Source organism: Protopterus annectens, chromosome 1.part0, assembly GCF_019279795.1.
Source record: "Protopterus annectens isolate FY-2018-M chromosome 1.part0, PAN1.0, whole genome shotgun sequence".
Taxonomy (NCBI): domain Eukaryota; kingdom Metazoa; phylum Chordata; order Ceratodontiformes; family Protopteridae; genus Protopterus; species Protopterus annectens.
Window position 1 is genome coordinate 985,501,634 of NC_056725.1, and position 18,042 is coordinate 985,519,675.

Genomic DNA, 18,042 nt, shown 5'->3' on the forward strand with positions numbered 1-18,042 from the left:
TGTTTATTTTAATTAGGAAATTAATGGATTCTCTCAGAAACTGTAAATTCAAGTCAGCATTTTTATGATACATGTATTATGTAGATATCCATAGTTGCCTCCAATTTTAATGTAATGAGTGATGTGAATATATATGCATTACAATAGCTTTGCAACTTTGGAGCACATATTATAAGTTAGTGGATGGCATATGGACATATCCGTGATTGTCTAATATGTTGTCTAATATGTTCCTGAGTGTACTCCTGCAAATTTCTGTTACAACTGCCATGCTAATTAGTTTCAGATACTTTGCATTTTTAAAGTGTGTGTGTTTTTTTTTGGGGGGGTGGGTTATTACTATGGAGTCAGTAACATTCCGTAGCTGTCCATAAAGTTACTTTACAGATTTTATTATCTTTCTAAACAACTATCGGGATTTTTGATTTCAGATATCTTTACATGTGTTTGGTAATGTACAACGTTAACTGGACAACTATTTCTTATACTTAAAGATTACTTGCACATTTCTATAATGCATCATTGGAACTGCAGTACTCTGTTGTTCACTGAGGTATTCTGAGTTATTTGTCATATATTAGCATATAACAATGTTATCTACAAGTTTTGCATTGAGTTGGTGTAATGTGCCAGATTCCACAAGCTTTACAGAATCTAGCCCAAAGTGTTTTATGTTTCATGTGGAAATTCCCTTTGAGAGGAAATACTCCCGGAGATTCAATAAAGTCTGTGTAGGCTTATCACAAAGCCTACATGGAGTTTACATGTTTGAGCAATGATCAGCAGTGCTAATTGCATATGCATGCAGTGCATCGCACTTAATATGAACATAACCACAATTTTGTGGTCAGCAACGGTTTTGCTGCCCAGCAAACCATGTAAATCAGCACAAACACCTGTAGATATGCAGAGATGTTTACCTATAGGCAAACTAGATCTGCAGGATTGTGCAGATAGCCACAATGACTACCAGGGTATAATACAAGGCAATACATAAAGTTCTAAAACATTATAAGAACATTTAGTCAGTACAGATTACTCTACAAGCCCATTTTAGGCATACTGAATACAAGTTCTTGTGATGATCAGCAAGGGTACATAGACTGCATTATAAATAATTTATTCTGGGTAAGTTTGTGTATTGAAAAGGGCCACACACATGAACTGTAGGAATGAAGACAGGGGAAGAGGACAAGTGAAACATGGTAATGTACAGCAGATAAGGGCATGCCAATGTACATACATCACAAAGACAAGACAGTTGTATCAGGAACAATAATCACAATGTCTACAGAATGCAGTACATGCTACTGTTTATACCTCCTGTGTGGGTATAGTCATATCATCATACAGTTATTGTACATTATGTGACTGTCACACAAGGTCACATATCAGTGGAGATGGTTGTAATATAAGCATCTTGACATGATCACTGGAGAGGAGATTTATCAAGGATGGTATATACACTAGGGGTTACGTGCATATTGTGAAGATGTGCAAAATGAGTTGCTTGAATATGAATGTAATGTCAGCATAGGTCTCAACCAAGCAGGACACAAAGCAACAGGGTTATGGAAAGTAGCAAACAGAAGCACGCACAGTCATGGACAATATCAGAATAACAACACCACCAGTTATCTGTGTCACTGGCAGAAAATATGTTACTGTGAGTTAGTATACATGTTCTGCATGAACACACTTGTACAACTGTAATGATTTTTCAGTAATCTATAAGGGGAATCAAGCACACCTTCCTCAATAACTAAGACTTTTTGGAGATGTTGAGAGTGACACTCCCACACCTGTAGTTTAAATTATGATCAATCCTGGCCAGTTGACAGGTTTGCATAGCATAAATATGTCACAGTTCACACTTGCACAACTGTAATCCATGCCATCAATGCTGTCAATGAGGTATGTATTTACTGGGTGCATCACAGGAACATGTTTCACGCATGCATCTTGTGCAACATCTTGAAGAGAGTTCAGCACTTTCAACTCCTAATGGTTATGCAGCAAAAAGAATACATAGGTATGGCCAAAAAGACTTGTGGTAGCTCACTGTGGCAAAAGTGATACTGTTGAGAAAATCATCCTTGGAAGGTGTGATCAAAGGTACATGCAAAAGGCTGTATTGTAGTCAATTATTGGTGTGATGAGGGCTGTGAACAATGGGACTATAATGCCCTTTGATGTGGATGTCCTGCACATACTCAGGAGTTGTGCTACATACAAGGGATTAGTCACCACTGTGGGCACATGCTGGTAGAAGTTCCACATACTATCTTACTGAGTACAATGCATATACAGGTCACATACCAGTTGGTCTGTCATAGGGGTGTGCTGTCTATGTTGTAATTAGCTTGTGTATTTGCTTTCATAAAATAAATAATCCCCCATGAATGTGCGTTTATCTACTGTGTCTCCATGGCTCTGGCAACAATCCTTTGTGTGTGTGTTAATACTGTCTGCATTATACCAATGCAAATCTGGATTCAATGATTTTCTACAGTTTAGAGTCATTCACAAAGCCAGTAAGACATAGGATGTTTAAATTTGTTATGGTGTCTGAGACTTAAATCGTGAACAGGAAAGGGCCTAGTGCAGAATCTTGAGGTATGTACTTGGTCACTGGAGTGTAGATGATTGCACACACTTTAGCATCATGCACCTTGTATGTGATCCATTTGTCTACCCACCTGGTGACATAGGAGTTTATGCCTACTTTAGACAGTTTCTCTGTAATTCCTGAGTGTGGGTTTGTGCCAAATGACTTTGCCACATCAAGTTATTCAGGATGATAGTGTTTTCCTCATGTATTCTCCTGGTGACCTTCTCAAAGACATCAAACAGATTTAGCAAACATGGTGTAGCTTTAACAAACCAAACATGGGTTTGGTACGCAGTCGGGAGATTACCAATGAAAATTCCCATGGACCAGGTCCATGATGATGTCATTGGTCTGCCTTACAGATGAGGAGAGTCAAGAGTATGGCTCTATAGGTCCCTGCATCAGATGATTTCCCCTTGCTGTTCAGACAGATGACTGTTTCAATACACCCTTCTACAAGAACATAGGCTCTGTCTGGAGGGTGTGTTTAAGCGGGGATCCAACTGTGTCTGCTAGGTCGGGTTTACAGTCATGCTATAGGCAACCTGAGATGGTGTCAGGGCCCATTTACTCTGTTGTATTAGACACAGAGACTGTACAGATGAGCTGATCTTCTGAGAATATAAACAGAGTAATGTTTGCATGTATAATTTGGCTGATGGCCAGTAGTGACAGGGGTGTGAAGAGTGAGACAAACTGTCAGCTAGCGGACTATCTATTTTCTCCTGTTGAGTATGGCTGATAGCATCCAAAAACAGCTCTGCATTTACTTGTGTTTTCCCCTTAACATTTTACACTTATTTAAATTAATGATTTATGACAACACCTCCAGATACAACTTTGATTATGCATCACATGCCATACAGTGGTACTGTTCACACAGTCATACAAGCCTTGTAATGTCAAGTAATTATGTTAATTGCATAACATATGCCTACATGTTTTTTTATTGGAAAGCTGTGCTTGAGTGGCCTGATGCAATATGAGGACACATTAAAATTAGTTGGCTGTGGCTAATGCCGAACAGTTACTGACACAAATGCTGATAGTCACACAAGGGTGCTGGTGACTACCTCAATAATCCTTGGGAATATCAACACAATTGTACATATAATGAATTCTACAAGGTTGAATTTGAATCAAAACATGTGATATTTGTGTGTATAATCACAACATGTAGATGAAACAAGACTTATGTGTTCTTGTAATCAGTATAAATTTATATTGATGTATGTCACAGATCATTTACTGATGGTAGGTATGCACATGCAGACATCTGCCATACTGCAAGCATCACTGTGATTGTTGAATGAGAACTGTATAGAATGTTGATCTGCTCCACTACAAAAACACACGACTTAATAAGCCAACAGTATGCATAGCATCATCCCAGGTCAACAGCTCTCAGGAGGCATATTACTACAGCTGTTATGGAAGGAACATGTAATCAAATGTCACCGGTGGCCATCAATAACTTACCTCAAATCACAGATTGTAATACCCTCTTGTAAACTTACAGTACATGCACACCTCAACATAGCACATGTTGATGACAGCAACATTGACATGTGAAATGTTCATAGGGTCATTGGGCATTAGTAAGCTAACTGACAGCATCACATAAAACCCTAGCCATTCTTTTACCATTTAAAACATACTCCATATATCTATATGATGGAAGACTATTTGTACATGTATGTATTGTTTTGATTGCAGTAGATAATGTCACTTTCTTATGTGATGTGCATATGTGCATCACACCATGACAGAATTAGCAATCACACATGCAGTGGTCTGTGGATGACTTGTTGAGTTTCATGTGTGCTTGCATATTTGACATGAGGATATCCACCACTCCTTTGCAGGAAGAATACAATGTGGTCTGAGGAAAAAAGAGGACGGTAGCTGCATGGAGCTATGTTAAAGGTTCTCCTAAGTGGTAGTGAAATTAATAATAATTCACAAGATCATACAATTACCATAATGTACCACCAACCACTAACACAGCAGTAGACTGGATCTGATTTGAACCTCACACCTGTCTAGGTATAGAAGATGACTCCCATACAATGTAACACTAGCACCACCACATATGTCTGCCTTTAACACTGCCATATTATACTTTATGGCATATGATAGCATCATTGTGTGCTGAGAAGGACATGTTGGCAGGAGTGTCTGACATGGATATGGAGTCACTTACCTGTATAAAAATTGTCTCAGAAGTAATATTTGAAGCTATACACACTGAAGTTGCCTGCTGTCAGATCAGAATGCCCTAAATATCTAGGTCAAGAAGTTTGAGAATACAGTACTTAGTGTTACTGCCACAACACAAGTTGTACTTAAATATGGTCAGATCGGATGTTATACAGATGACATATTCAATGTATGTTATAAAAACATGTTTGGAGGAGGGTCTGACACAGCTGTGGACTCACATGCCATTCTAAAACTGTCCCATATGATTGTTGAATGCACACACAGACCAGTTGACTGCAGTGAGAATAGAAATCCTACCTAACTATAACTAGAGCATCCTAATTAACATAAGTGCCACAGCACAAGTCAGGCATTTAGAGTGTCAGACAGCACTTTATAGTTGATGACATCGGTATTGTATATTTGTGAGAAGAAGATGGTAGCAGGAGTATCTCATATCCTGTTCTAAAATGGTCTCTTTATGTAAGCCAACTGAGCACAAACACGCACCCGCACAAGTTGACTGCAGTGAGAGTAGACCCTTACCTATTTTCAGAGCACAGTAATTAATGCAAGTGCCACAGCACAAGTCTGGCTATTAAAGTGTCAGACAACACTTTACTGATGACATCAGCAATGTATGTTTGCGAGAAGAAGAAGGTAGTAGGGGTGTTTTACATGCTGTTCTAAAATTGTATCTTGAATGTGAACCAACTGAACACAAACACATACCATTTGACTGCAATGAGAGTAAAACCTCTAACTAAATACCCCCAGAGCACAGTACTTAATACAAGCACCCACAACAGAAGTCTGTCTTTTTTGAATTTATTTATTGTTTATTTATTTATTTATTGACATTTGTTGACCGGGTTAGTCTGACTGACCTGACGCCCATTTTCAGTGGATACCTGGGGAGATAGACTCCACATTTAACATATGCAAAATATAGTACAAATATTTCCAAAAAGTTGGTTTGTAGTTAACAATTTAAAAAGTCAAGGCAACAGGGTAATATATGAAGATATATAGTCATTATCAAAAACACGATAACAAAATGCAGTATCAACATAGCAACATCGAAAAAGAAATGAATGTCAGAAAAAACTTTGTAGCTGATCATACCTCTCAACCTCTAAGTGCAGAAAGTCTGGACAAAGCCTGACAGAATGGGGGGACAAAGTCCCAAAAATAGGAACAGATTTTAAATATTGCTCTTATAAACTTAGAAAGTTGATATAATAACAGGATTTGTCTTAGCATGCATTTTTCTGAAGGATATGAAGTCTGAAACACAAATGTATATCATTATTTTAGTGACTTCAATCATCAGATCATCCCTGTGTATTTCCAGAAAATCACAAATTGTATAAAAAACACATCAAAAATAAGAGGCAAAAATCTGGACATTCTGTGAAATTCTGTACAGTTGAGATGTATGGTTGATGTTATCAGCAGTGTATGTCTGTGAGAAGAAAATGGTATTAGGAGTGTCTGATATGCTGTTCTTTAATGATCTCATGAATATGAACCAACTTAACATAAGCACACACACCCCATTGATTGCAGTGAAATTAAAATTCCTACCTAGCTAGGTGCACCAGCTAGAGAATTCAGTACTTAATGCAAGCACAACAGCACAAGTCTGACTCTTGCAATGCTGCTGGACAACCTATAGTGGATTACATCATTATTGCATGTTTGAGAGACTATGTTGGGAGGCCTCTGTGAAATGGATGGGTAGCCATTTATGACGGTCAAAATATTTGTGCTTTATGTGACTGGATTACTAACAGTAAAAACACACACTTATGCTTCTCAGGCTAATCACACTCACACACAAACACATACACACACACGCACACACATGCACACACGCACACACACACACACACACACACACACACACACACACACACACACACACACACACACACACACACACACACACACACACACACTCATCAGTTGACTGTCATGAGTTTAGAACCCCAACATAACTAAGTGCACCATCTTGAGAACTCAGTTCTTGATGCAGGCACCATGGCACAAGTCTGACATTTACAATGCTGCTGAACAATCTATAGTGGGCAACATCGTAGTTGCATGTTAGAGAGATGATGTTGGGAGGCCTGTATAAAATGGATGGGTAGCCATGTATAACTGTCAAAATATTTGTACTCCATGGGACTGGATTGCTGATGGTAGAATACACGCTTACACTTGAATGACTAGACACGCACATGTACACACACACACACACACACACACACACACACACACACACACACACACACACACACACACACACACCAGTTGACTGCAGTGAGATTAGATCCCCTACTCAACTAGATACACCAGCTAGACAACTCAATACTTAACACAGGTGCCATTGTACAAGTATGACTTTTGCTATGCTGCTGGACAATTTCTAGTGGATGCCATCCTCAAAGGATGCTTGTGAGAAGATGTTGTGAGGTCTGCATGAAATGGCAAGATAATCATGTACAACTGTCACTATATTAGATCTGCATGGAACTGGATTGATGATAGTCGGTTACAGACTAATGTCCCTCTGACTATGCACACACACTTACATATTTATAGAGATACACACATACCGGGGCTGCTGTGCTAATTTAACACATGTAAGCATTTTGCTCCTATCCGCAATAGACAGTAGACAGTAGTTAATGATTGCGACGCCTCTGAAGTATATTTTGCCTTGTTCATAGTGGTCCTTATAGATGATGCCATCATCATTATATGATGTGGTTAACATATCTTATTATGACAGTGCTGTGCAAGGTGTGGATGAACTATTTCCTGCTATGTTTCCAATGTGCAGGTATACTTTTAGAGACAGCTTGTCAGACTAGATGCAATAAGCTGTCAGGAATGCATGTAGCAGAACTGGAACATTTGCAGCTCTTTCCCAATATGTTGTGTACATTGCACACTTACTGTCTCTCTCACACACACACACACACACACACACACACACACACACACACACACACACACACACACACACACACACACACACACACACACACACACACACACACACACACACACACACACACACACACACACACACATTTTTGCAGTCAACTGTGCATGTATGTGTTCAAATTTGTGAAGAATCGCTATCCACATCTGTCCATATTAATACATTTAGAAGAAAATCTGAATGTCTATAAAGGTGTACATGGATTTTTATGGGATTAAGTCTAAATGGGCAGTAAACATAAGCAATGCATGCTGATAAGCACTTGCCATCGCACACCACCAAGCAGCTGGTTTGTGAAATCAATGGCAAAGTGTTTGCACATGCAAAATACACATTTAAGGACTCCTACTTGAAGCTGAGAAGTACTTATTCATACTGGCCATGGTAGACACAGCTAACAGATACTATGATATTCATAATTAGTTCATATCAGAAATGTTGTTTAATAAGATCTTTAACATTAACAAAGTATTTATACTGCTTTCCATGTTTGCTCATAAAGTGATGAGAAAATGTGGGTCTCTGCTTCATTGAGAAGGCTATGAGAGTCCTCTTGGTTTGCTTTCCACTGCACAAACATTCTGAGCAGATGAGTGCAACAGTCAGCACTTTGGATAGTAATGAGTGGAAGAAAAGTACCTGCTACCCAGCTGTCTCTGTGGCAGAAGATGCAACATCAGTGAGCTCTTTTATAAGCACAGATGATACAAGGTTCAAATCCAGCTCTATTGATTTTTTTTATATAGGTATTCATGATCTAAGTAAATAATGAGAGACTGAATAACTACAGTGAAGTACTGTATAAAAACAAACAGTACTCAATTGATTTATGTCAACAATACACACATGGATTTGCATATTTAGACATTCATCATTCTAAATAAATATTATATGCAGTTTTTAAAATGAGTGGCTTTACTCTGCTTTAACTGTGTGTTACTTTAGTGCAGTGAACTTAAGCAGTATTGCGCAGAGGCAACCACACTATGTCATAGGATGTGAAGAGCCATTCAATGTCACTCAGAACTGGTGTATGATGCCAAACTCCAAGCAAACACAGAGGGCAAAAAGTGAAGGGCTTCATTTGGGATTTATTATATATGTGTGTGGTGTTTGATTCCATTTTTGACCAGAGTAAAGGTTTGAAAATGGGTTTGATAGGAAAGTGGAGAAATGGGGGGCAAGCAAGGGTAGAACAAAGGAGACACAATATAGAAGTGTGCAGGAGAGAATTAGGAAAGAACCATAGCTACTTCTTCAGCAGTGTAAAGTGAACTTAGAATATTGGGGGAATTTTGGCTATCACCTCAAGATGATGGATGCCAATAATGCAATAATGTTGTATAGCCAATTAGACTGAATCAAGCGTGTCAAGAATGCACATGTGCAAAGTAGAGAGCTATGTATTGGATGATGTTTAGTACAGGTGCCCATTTTTGTTTTTTTACTTCAGTAAGAGAGGAATGTTGGGTAAGGGATGTAGGTGTGTCAGAGTCAGGTAAGTAGGGTAGGTGATGAAGCAGCTGCAGACAAACAGGATAAACAAGATAAGAGGCAGGAATGGTGAGTAACACAACAGATTTGGGACACCATAATTGGGGGTAGGAAGGGGACATCAGCTGCCCATGCCCATCAACCATGGAGACAGTAAGAATCTAGTTCTCACTCAAAGAACTGTCATCACTGTCCCCCTCCTCAGCTTGCTGTTGGAGTGCTTGATGTTTTCTTTTGCCCAGCATTCTGGTGAGCATCTTCTATATCCAACTGAGGTGTGCAGCAATGGTACTTTCGATTACATCAAGCACCATGCCTAGCATCTCCTGGTGGATGACGAAATCACCACCTCTGCCAATATTCCCAGAGGGTACCACTGTACCAGCTGCCAGGGTAACATTACCTGAGATGCATGGCCCAGATAGTGCAGGGGCTGCAGGGGCAGCACTGCCAAGTTGGGTCACAGTTGTGCTGGGCATGGGTGCAACAGCCGTTGGAGGAGTGACAGGCTAAGACACACTGGTTGGCCTAACTCTCTGTGCTGGTAATCATTTTATGAGCTGTCCAAAATTGATGATATCAGAACATTGAGACCACACATATAAAAATAAAAAGGAAAGATAAGGGGCGGGTAAGAGACAAAAAAGATAATTAGTACCATCATATGTGACATACAATAAATTACTACAATACAAATAATAATTTTGCTTTTATGTTAAGTATACTTTTTAACAACTACAAACTATGACTAATGATTATTCCAGTTAATCATTATAATATGCATATATTGAACATATGCTTGATCAAATAATACAGATTAAGTTAACAGCATAGCATGTATGCCAATTTTGTTGGATTTGAACTCACAATATCTGAATATGTAAATATATATATATATATATATATATATATATATATATATATATATATATATACATATGATATCCTGTGTATGCTCAATGCACTTGTTATGGATAATTATTTCTATGTGTATTTTTTGATAATGTTCATTTTAATATAAAGTAAACTGGAACGGCAGTGATAAAACTTTGGACTGTGCTATATTAGAACCCAAGCTCACCTGTATTGTAGTCCTTAACTTACACTTGCTGCCATGTTTTGTTGTGGCAATGCACAAACAGTACTTATATGCCCCACCCCAAAAACAATAGGCTCACCTGTAAAGTTGTCAACTAGTCAGCAGCTGTATATTTTCAAATTCATTACTATGTTTGTCTACTGACTGCCATGCAACACCGCTTAGCTTATTTTCATGGTGGCAAAAGTCACATGATAGAATGCATCTGTTTTGAAATTGACAAGTGTCTGCTTGTCTGCAGATGTTCTAGACCTGTAGGTGTTGTGGAAGCTTGTTGACCATTGCGGAATGCCTCTTAGTATGTTTGCATGATCAGTAGCAACAGATGCAATAATGTATCCTTTTGAAATTGACAAGTGTCTCCCTATTGTCTGCAGATGTTCTGGACCTGCAGGTATTGTGGAAGCTTGCTGACTGATGCATAATAGTATGTTTGTATGATGGGCAGCAAAAGACGCAACAATGTATGTTTTATGAACTTGACAAATGTCTGTTCATCGTCTGGGCAGCAACAGTTACAGTGTTTTCCTGCAAATTAGTGTTACCATATTTTAGTGTGCAAATCTGAACACCCATGCCAACAGAATTTGTATGATGTTAAGGGGAGAGCAGCAGTTCCAGAGAGGATGTGCGTAATACCCAAATGAGATTAGTAAAGCTCAACATGGATTATTATTGTGAAAAAGGTTTTTTAGTTTTCATAACTAAAAGATAAATGTGGGACTTGAACCTTGATTTACATATACTATATGCTGTGTAATTCATAATGTTTAACAGATGCGCTACATACACACTTGATTCATAGGTTTAATTTATGCCATCTTTATCATAGAAGCAACTTCCATAATCTTTAAATGATTTCACCATATTTTTGTTAAGCAGCTCATCTCGCAAATATTAGTTATTAAAAAAAAGAATAAACAAGAAAATTGAAAAAAGAAACATAAAACAATACAAATACTTTTTAACACACCTTACAGATTTTTACACAAGTCTGGATTTGAATTGTCAGACTAATGAAACTACATTACAAAACACACTGGGAGTGTCTTATCTGTCTTTGCCAAAAAAAACAACTTTGCAGCAGAAATGCAAATCATTGTGCATACAAGCAAGCCCCATTTCCTCCAAAGCATTAAGAAGACTTATACCCTTTTAAACCACCTTACAGATTTTTACACAAGTCTGGATTTGAATTGTCAGACTAATGAAACTACATTACAAAACACACTGGGAGTGTCTTATCTGTCTTTGCCAAAAAAACAACTTTGCAGCAGAAATGCAAATCATTGTGCATACAAGCAAGCCCCATTTCCTCCAAAGCATTAAGAAGACTTATACCCTTGTACACTCTCACGCCTTTGTACATGTGTTGCTTATGGTTTACTATCAAAAATGTTGAATATCACAATAACATATATTCAATTGCTCGAACTGACATTTCGAACTTGACAATGTCATTTTTACAGAATGTCGGAAATCAACACCTCAACATTCACATTCAAATGTATTCAAAATCTCAGGAGGTGATGTCAGACCCTCAGGCAGTTGTGCTGCAGCTGCCATAGGAATTATACATCTACAGTGCAAGTTTTTACATTTTTAGAGGAGCAGGTTCCATTACACCTTCATATTATATATATCAACTCCAAGATCGCACTACAGTGAGGAAAAAAGTAAATTTCAAAACAAAAAATGCTGTTCCAGGTATCAATAAAGGCTGTCCTCCATGCACTTGTACTGTTCAAGATAACTAGTACAGTTCCACTTCAAGTAATTCCGGAAGGCTTTTCTTTATTGATACCTGGAACATCGTTTTTTGTTTTTTATTGGTTGGTGTTTCGTGCTTGTACAAAAAAAGTAAATTTCTCATTTCTCACCATAGGCCATCTCCAATCATAACATCAGCCTCATATTAGCAAATGAACACTAGCATTCATTAATGCAGATTTGAACATTTTCAGATCTGCATTGCAGAAACTGGGAAACATGCATTCAACCATCCCAGTTTCAGATAAGTGCCTTTCCATATTTTGATAATAAACTGGTGTTTGCATATTTAGTGCAATGAGTGATCACACAAGGAGTAATGAATATTGTTTGCACCAGTGCAGCTCTGTCTTCTCTTTGTATTATATTCATTCTTCAGTTGTCTGTGCTGTACTCTCAGACATGCAGTCTATAGGGCATTTTGTATCATTGTCATTAAAATGTATGATAAAATTTCATGACAGTAAAATACAGTTTTTTTTCAAAGACAGGAGGGTTTGTCTATTAATGAACATAAATGTGAAATGTTCACTTCCATCTGAAAGTTCGCTACAGTTACGTCTACACTTTTTAAGTGCATCCTGAGTGACACATCCACTATAGGTAAGGTAGCATGAATTGCTATTGTGTTTTCCTTCTCCCTTCAACTAATCATTTACAGTTGCAATCCATTAGTAGCAAATACCGAGAGAGTGCCTGCACTATATTTACACCTGCTACATAAAGTCAAAAGTTTGGCATTCAGCAATTCTAATGAGTTCACACCTCATCTGCATCTTCCCTGTGCTCAGAGGCCAGAGTCTACACTATAAAAAGGTAACCAATTAGCTAGGAAACTTGAAGGTGAGGAGAGTTGTATATGTGGAGAACACAGAAGATTGCTATTACTTTGGATTTACCTGCACAAAAGCCTTCTGATCTTGTTAAGGTATTATTGTATTTTTCAAGTACATGCTAGATTTCTTCATGTTTTAAGGAAAATATTTTATAAATGTGCATCAGAAAATGGAACTTTTATCTGTATGCAGTTCTTATAAGTTTACTGGTGGCATAGGCATTTTGTCAGGCATTTTACTTCTTTATATAGACAGCCTTATTAACTTTCATCACAAGTGCTGTTGTTACAACTGTTTATCTTTTACTTTTCTATGTTATTTCAGTGAAATGCAATGTCCTATATTGTCAATAATGCAGGGGCATTAGGATTCTTAGATGGCCCATAGAAACCTCTAGTCGAGTGCTGGGCATAGTGAGAGATGACTGCCAATTGCATAAAATAGATTTTTCTGTTGAAAATGTGAATACATTTTGTGAGAATTTTTTTGAAAGCATTCATAACATTTGACTAATGTGTTATTCCTTGCTTGGTACAAACTGTCATGTGCCTGTTTTTTTTTGGGGGGGGTAGAGGATCTAAGTACCATTTGTGCATTGCCACAACAAAAGATGTTTTCAAGAAGTTTGCTTTTGAAACTGTGTAGTAATCTAGTTCTTTCAGTGGTAAACAATACATTACTCCATTATTATTCCTTGTTTTGGATCAAATATTGGGTTTTGTGTGAGTGCAATATGGCCCAATCAAAGCAGTAAGTTAATTATGTGATATTTCTGTGTTGTATCCTTCTCTGTTTTATTTCACCTAGGAATATGGCACCCAAGTGTACCAACTCATATAACCCCCCTTTCAATGACTCAGAAAATAACATCATAGTGCAAGCATTCAGGTGCCATAGTGTCTTTCTGCTCAAAAGAGGACTTGGGGATATGGCCAACAGAATGTAGATCTGGAACCAGATAACCAATTATGTAAATGCCATAGGGAGTCACACCAGGACTTTTGATCAAGTGCATTACAGGGCTACTGTTATGACTTCATCAGCCTGAAAGAGAGGCACAGCAGTTTCCCGTGAGCAGGTGGCCATGGTGGGGTGGCTGATACAAAGCCACCACTGACACTAAATGAAGAGTTCCTGTCCACTGTCAGAGATCCAGAGAGCTCAGTGGAAAGTACACAAGAACATGTGATAAATGCTGGTGCTGATGTTCCCGGGTGGTCAAGTATGTGCCAGGAGCAGCTTCCAGGTAAGCTTACAAATGTCAATTTAGAATTTTTTCTTGTATAGTAAAATATTGTAAGTAATAGTTCATTTGTTTTATTTATGTATTTATTTATTTTTTTGGATGACCCAGTTAATAAAGTGATACAGTTAACAACACATTTTTGTTCATTACACATGGGATTTTGGTGGACGTCTCAGTCAAGCTCAGTTAAAAGTACTGTTAATGGACATATAGGCAAAAATGATGTCCCCCTGTGTTATGGGAACTGTGACAATTGTGTCCTTACCTTGTGCTTAACTTCTTCCAGGACCATCCACGATAACAAGTGTGGAGACATCTGCACATGATAAGCCAAACATTTTTGATTTGATTATTGATGACCATTTGTCAGAAATATGCATTTATATCATATGTGAGAGGTGGGTTTCACGAGAGTGTGTGTGTGTGTGTGTAATGCTGTACAATTTTGATAGTGGCAACAGTGTTAGTTTATTATCATATATTAAAATGGTAGTGTAGGTATTAATGTCTTTCCTGTGTTTGCTTATTTGTCACAGGTGATCCTGACAGTGGAAGTGTAGAACTCTTACCACCTTATGTAAGAGTATCGTCAAACTCTGATGGAGATGGTGGTCCAACAGAGGCACAGTCACAGGATGCAGATGTTGAATCTGACACTGAGGCTGACATTCAACCATCCCCTGAATTTCAATCAAACACAGCTAGTAGGCCTACACATACCTATTCCAGTGAGCCCTCAGATATTGAACAGGTGGAGGGTGACATACTTGATCAAGGTAGTGTGGTTACTGCGACTTCAGTGTAAGGTGACTGTGGCCATAGCCAAATTGTGGGCAAGATGCCACATAGGAACGTAGTTAGGGGTGCCCTTAGGAAGTCTGCTGTCCATCTGATCCTGGTTTGTCTTTATGTGCCACTCTACATATGTTTATGGCCATTATGGATGCACAGGCATGTTCCAATAGGGCCTTGGAAGACATACTTAAGGTTGCAGATATGGCACAGGCTGACATGCATCACTGCCTCCACCATGTTGCTTATTCAATGGATTGGATGAATAACATGATGAAATGGGCAGTGTCTATGATGAAATGTCTGCTGGGAGGGGGACAGCATCCATGTGGACATAGGTTAGCATCATCATTTGATGTTAGCCATTGTGGCCATGCCTGATCATGCTCCCATAGTGGCACTACTTCCATTTCTGCATCAGTGATTGAGGTGTCCATACCCAGATGTGGTAGGCCATGGGGTAATGGCCTGGGTGTACTCATGAAGAGAGCTCATCCAGCAGACATCAGTCACATTCAGGAGCAGCAGTGCATCTGACCCTGGACATGGACATGCTAGTGCAACTCTTGGCAGAGCCAGTTCTTACAGTCACAGACAATGACAATGAACTATTACCTCTGCCACGCATGGTTCACATAGAGCTAACATAGTGCTTGGCTATATTCTTGCAGGCACTCACACACATTTCACCTTGGGTGCCCATACAGATGCACACACATATCAGTTAACTGGGTCACTTGTGTGGCTCTGAGCTTATTCTGTCTCAGTGGCCATTTGATAGTTTGACCCCCTACCTTCCAAACAATACCCTGTGCAAATGATGATAAATGTGCCAGATCCTTGATTTGTAATCTGTTTGATTCAGGGATACATAAGTCTTTTGTCTGATGTCTGGCTGCACAGCTGACTTAGTGCTTAATATATCTGTGTTTGTGATGCTGTTTTGAAAGCTTTCGTACATGTGTTTGTAATGTATGAATCTTTGATGCATGAGCCCTATTAGCTGATAGAGAACACATCTATTGACATAAGTCATTGCTGTGACATATCGATATCATTGCTATAAAAATCACCCACCTTCCACATAGTTACATTAGCAAGTAACAATATGCAAGAATATGCCACTAATTTGTGGTCTTAGCCATTTATTTCCTATTCCAGGTTCAGCACTTACCTTGATAGTCTGTCAGTTACAAGTGTTTTAATTCAGGGCTGACTCTGTGTAATGTTAGCAGTACACAGCCATTACATGGATAAGTAAAGGTTGCAAGCATTGCCTGGCATCCATTTTACTCTATGTATGTGCATAGGATGAAAGTTGCACCCTCTTAGGTGGTAAGTATGTGTGCTATCCATTACCTCTTGGCCAGGGCAAGGGCATATTGTGCAGTTCTATTTCTATCTCCCTCTGACTCCCCACCTGCGTGTTGCTGTGGTGATCTTGCCAGTGGTGGGGGGATATGTGTCTCTTCCCCTTGGTGCACCTGTTGAAAATGTTTTCTCAAAATAATATTGTATAGGATGGCACAGACAGTGAAATTTTCACCACAAGTACAGGGATTGTACTACAGGCTTCCTCCAGATGTGTCTAGGCACTGAAGTAGTGACTTCAGCACCCCAAACACACACTCTATGATATTTCTTGTTTGAGTGTGTGCCTCGTTATAGCATTTTTCATGGGTGGGTGTGCATTTCTGATGAGTGTCATCAACCACGGCTCATGTGCATAGCCAGCATTCCCTAGTAAATGACCCTGTGGCATATCCCCTAGAGAACCTCTGATAGAGTTAAGAGTTGTGCCAGTTATGTGAATCATGATAACTCTCTGAGTTGACAGCACACACATGCAAGATGATTCCCTTAGCATTACACATGACCTGGCAGCTAATGGAGTGGAAGCCCTTTCTGTTTATGTCCATCATTCCCTGTTCTCTGGCTGGTGCTTTGATTTCAATTTGTGTGCAGTCTATGGCACTGGAGACTTCATAGCACTGAGATACAGGGTAGAAATCCTGCATAGTTGTAGCTCTGTCCTCAGGTGTATGGGAAAATTGTATGTAGTCACTGCCATGTTGTACCATAGCATTCAGTAAATGATGTAGGATCATGGATTCTGATGCCTGTGATAGCTCCTGCATGTCCCCTGTTGGTCTCTGGAAGGTTCCTGTAGCTCAAATTCCAAGTGATATACATACCTTAGTTTCCACAGGTATAGGTTTTCCTCAGTTTGCCCTTGTTATCAGTTAAGGAAGACAGAGGTTCAGATTTCCTGTAGTATATATCTATTTATCCTGTAGCACTCTACAATATCAGCCTTATACAGACCATGAAAAGCTAACTGGGGTCTAAACACCCTTCTCCTTCTTGGCTGTGGTCTATTAGCAGCAGCAGCAGGATAGACTTGGGGTTGTTGCACGTGCACATGTATAAGAGCAACAGCAGTCAATAACATATTTTCTGTGTTGACTAGCTTCTGTGGCTGTATTCCAATAGGTTTGGAATTCACAAGGCAGAACCTGCGCTAAGTGTACATGATTGCTTTATAGTTTTTGAACAGCTCCTTCATCTTGTATTGGTTGATTAGCATACAATTCAGCTGCTTATGCTGTAATTAGCATGTCAAGATGTTTACTGTGTTTGCGCAGCTCTACATGCCATGTAAACCCACTTACTGAGTGCAAAACAGCATGCTGCTGTGTGAGCATCTTGGTGTGACACACATCGTTTAGGCTTTATTGAATCGAGCCCCTTGTTTTTCACTAGTAGAACACCACAATGATGTAGTCATAAACTTGTAATTCCTGCATTTGTGGCTATGAACATATGAAGAAAACAGCAACTAGTCCAGTGTTTTAAAATCAAAATAATTCCAAGTAAATTTTGTTTTAAGAGATGGTCAGTATTGATAATATGTACAACCACCCTCTTTGTATGAAAATATGGGGGGTTGTCAGCCATGGATGCATATTTTTAAATGTT